Genomic DNA, 4,613 nt, shown 5'->3' with positions numbered 1-4,613 from the left:
AGTTATCTTTGCAACATGTATTGAAACTGGAACTTAAAACTTTGCCATCACACTTGAAGTATGCTTATTTAGGAGTTGGTGAAACTCCACCAGTGATAATTTCTACCAACCTAACCTCCAAATAGGAGAATACTTTGTTGAATATTTTGTCACAGCAAAAAAAGCTCTCGGATAGATAATGATATACTTGAAGGGAATCAGTCCGACCATATGCATGCACAAAATCAACCTCGAAGATAACAATATCACTTTGATAGAACCCCAAAGAAGGCTCCATCCAATCATAAAGAAGGTAGTCATGAGGAAATTATAAAATAGTTGGACGCATGAGTAATATATCCGATATTTCATGGGTTAGCCCGGTACAGTGTGTGCCAAAAAAGGGTGGTATGACCGAGATTAAAGGCGAACATGACGAACTTCTCACCACAAAACAGTCATGGGATGGCGCATATGCATGGATTACAAGAAGCTCAACAAAGCCACAAAGAAAGACCATTTTCCCCTTCCTTTCCTCAACCAAATGCTTGATAGGTTAGAGGGAAAAGCATTTTACTGTTTACTCGATGGATACTCAGGGTATAACCAAATAGCCATAGCACCGGAGTATCAAGAGAAAACCACTTTCACATGCCCGTATGGTACCTATGCATTTAGACGAATGTCATTTGGAATGTGTAACGCTCCAGCTACATTCCAAAGATGCATGATTGTAATCTTTTCAGACATGACAGAAGAATGTATGGAAATATTTATGGATGATTTCTCCATCTCGGGTGATGATTTTGACCGATGTCTCGACAATCTATCCAAAGTACTGAAACGATGTGAAAAAGCCAACCTAGTGCTGAATTGGGAGAAATGGCATTTTATGGTGACCAAGGAATAGTGTTGGGTCATAAAATTTCATACCTAGGCATTGAAGTCGATAAAGCCAAGGTGGATGATTATAAACCTACCCCTACCCACTAATGTGTGAGGTGTACGCAGCTTCCTTGGATGTAGGCTTTACAGGCGGTTCATAAATGATTTTTCTCAAATCTCTAAACCCTTATATCTTTTACTTCAATAAAATCATCCATTTGAATTACTAATGACTGTTTGAATGCCTTCACAGATTTAAAGAAAAAGCTTACGACACCACCAATCGTTATTCCACCAGATTGGAACGAACCTTTTGAGCTCATGTGATACAAGTGACTATGAAGTCGGAGCAGTGCTAGGGCAACGAAAAAGTAAAATCTTTCATGTTATATACTATGTGAGTTGTACTCTTAATGATGCAAAAGTAAACTATACCACCACTGAAAAAGAACTCTTAGCAGTAGTATTTGCATTCGATAAGTTTAGGCCATACTTAATAGGCACTAAGGTAATTATGCATACATCACTCTGCCATTAAATATCTGATTAATAAAAAATATGCAAATCCTAGACTAATTCGATGGATATTATTACTACAAGAGTTTGATTTAGATATTAATGATAGAAAAGGTATACATAATCAAGTGGCAACCATTTGTCTAGGCTAGATAAAAACCTGATTGTCCTGACATAACAGAAATTAAAGAGGATTTTCCTGATGAGAAAATATTATTTGTCACGGTTGCGCCGTGGTATGCTGACATAGTAAAATTTCTTGATAGTGATATTGTTCCTCTGATTTATCTAGCCATGGCATAAAGAAGTTTCGACATGATGTGCGACATTACTACTAGGATAAACCATTTCTATTCAAGCAATGTGGAGACCAAATAATTCGAATATGCATTCCAGAAGAAGAGCAGAAATATATTCTACACCAGTGCCACTCATCACCATATGGAGGGTATTTCGGTGGAATGAGAACAGCAATGAAAGTGCTTCAGTCTAGATTTTATTGGCCAACCTTGTTCAAGGATGCGCATGAATTCTATAAGTCATGTGATAGATGCCAACGAACATGAAACATATCAAAAAGGCATGAGATGACATGGCAAAATATTCTTGAAATTGAACTCTTCGACGTATGGGGAATAGACTTAATGGGACCTTTTTCCCATATCTTTTGGAGATTTGTACATTCTCTTGGCAGTGGATTATGTATCAAAGTAGGTTGAGGCCATTGCAACACCTAAAAATGATTCCAATAAGGTGTTAAAATTTTTGAACAAAAATATTGATTTGGAACACCACGAGCTATCATCAGCGATGAAGGCACACATTTTGACAATAAATTGATTGCCAAGGCACTGAAGCGATATTGAGTACGACATAGGATTGCTATGGTGTATCACTCTCAAACAAATGGATAAGCCAAAGTGTCTAACTGAGAAATTAAACAGATCCTTGAGAAAGTGGTCAACCCAAGTAGAAATGACTGGTCGACGAAGCTAAATGAAGTACTATGGGCTTACCGCACAGCATTCAAGACACCATTGGGAATGTCACCAATCAAACTGATCTATGGAAAAGAATGTCATCTACCTATTGAATTAGAACATAGAGCCTACTAGGCCATCAAAAAGCTAAACATGGATGCTCAGCTTGCTGGAGAAAGAAGACTCTTGGAACTGAATGAGATAGATGAATTCAGAGCACACGCATACGAGAATTCCCTCCTATATAAGAGAAAACAAAACGATGGCATGACAAAAAAATATTGTCGAAGCAATTTTATTCTGGACAACAAGTACTGCTCTACAATTCACGTCTTAAGTTATTCCCAATCAAGTTAAAACCACGATGGTCAGGACCATTCATCGTACACCAAGACCATGACAATGGAGAAATTGAAATCCATAACCAAAATGATGGTTCCATCTTCAAGGTGAATGGTAGAGACTCTAGGAGTACAAAGGAGCCCCAGTCATGCGCGACAAACCGGCATCGTTGGCACATGATGCCCAAGAGTTTGCTATATTTACTTGAACAAAATTCGTTGCCTAGGCAACAAAAATTTGGATTCTGTACATAAATAAATTAAGTTATTTTCTATTTTCATTATCCGTTTTATTTTATTTTCTCTATTTATTATAGGCAAGCAAAGAACACGAGGCAACATGGGGAGTTAGAGCATGCATGAAAAGAAAAGAAACCCTCGGGTGCATGGTTTTGGCGGTAGAATAAAAAGGGAAAAAGATCTTTTCCCTCACTTTTTATCCAATGATATATTTTTCATTAAATGCAAAAGTATTTCCCCTTCGTGTAAGGATAAAACTACCCTGAAACCACTCATTACTTTCCAAAGAAAAAACTACCCAATTTTTTCTTCTTCATTGTGCCTCATTCTCTCTCTACTCAACAAGAAAAAATTTCTTTCTCTCAACGAATTCCTCCCCTTCACCACCACTGATTTCACAAAACCAACCAAGTACAATGGTAAGAATAAGGAAAGCCTCAGCCCCAACACAGAGTTTTGAACGTTTCCAAACAGCCGAAGCAGAAGCACACTTCAAAATCCTTCAGAAACGTCAAGTATATTTGGAAGATGGATTCATCTTCCCAGCTGAGGATGAGGAACCGTTTGGACCAGAAGTGATGGACGTGATACGAAAACACAACTGGGAGAAATTTGCTCGCCATCCCAAAGTCGTAACACCGGCGATGGTAAGGGAGTTCTACGCCTATCTCGAAGACCCATCTAACCACACAGTATACGTCCGAGGGAAGCTTCTTCAATTTTCCCCTTCAGTACTTAACATATACTTCAAGTTGGGGAAAGTGGAGGAGCAGCACAAATAATTTGTGGCCGAGGCGGATCAAGAAACGTACAACGGAGTGCTGAAAGATTTATACTTCGGGTGGGCCAAGTTCGAAGGGAATGCCCCAACGAGGAAAAGAATAGATCGTCGAGCCCTAAAACCGAACGTGAAATTATGGAACCATTTTCTCAAGGGCAAGCTGATGCCAACATCTCATAACACCACTGTCCTCATGAAAAGATTAATGCTCTTGCACTCGATCATATACGGGAGAAAGATCGACGTTGGATAACTCATCTTCGAGCAAATCCATGAATGTGCCAAAATAAACCGGGGTAACCTACTGTTTCCCAACCTGATAATCGCACTGTGCAGGAAGAAAAAGGTTCATGAGGAGCCCTTCGAGGATTTCATTAAATCCAAGAAGGGTATCACCAAGAAAAAGGTACCTGAGTTAATGAGTTTCGATGACGATGCCTAGTATGAAGGTTTGGAGCATGGAGGAAAATCGGTTGTCGTGGCTAGAATGGTCGCTGTGGTCACACACACTCGAGAAACGCGTGAAAAGATTGGACGCCTGGAAGATCACATGGAAATTTACTTCGAGTATGTCAAGGCCAGGGATAGCAACTCAACGCATTCGTAAAGGAGTTTCTCTCAAACACTAACACCAATTATCGCCTTCCCCAATGTCATCCTCAAATACAATACGGGCGGCAGCACATACCATGCCTCGACATCGCATATCCCTCTAGAAGTTCCCCCAGGAGTGCCCACTGATGTGCCACCACTGGCAACCCATGTCCACCCGTACCAGAGGAAGGCCAAGGTGACACAAAAGAGTTCCTTAGCTCCTCCTCCTTTTCCACCTCAGAGAGTAGTTAATATAGCCCACCCAACTTCTTCCCCGATGAAGCTTTTACTCCAGCA

This window comes from Hibiscus syriacus, unplaced genomic scaffold, assembly GCF_006381635.1.
Source record: "Hibiscus syriacus cultivar Baekdansim isolate YM2019G1 unplaced genomic scaffold, ASM638163v2 tig00110160_pilon, whole genome shotgun sequence".
Taxonomy (NCBI): domain Eukaryota; kingdom Viridiplantae; phylum Streptophyta; class Magnoliopsida; order Malvales; family Malvaceae; genus Hibiscus; species Hibiscus syriacus.
The sequence above is the reverse complement of the archived record's forward strand: the minus strand, read 5'-3'. Positions refer to the sequence as shown.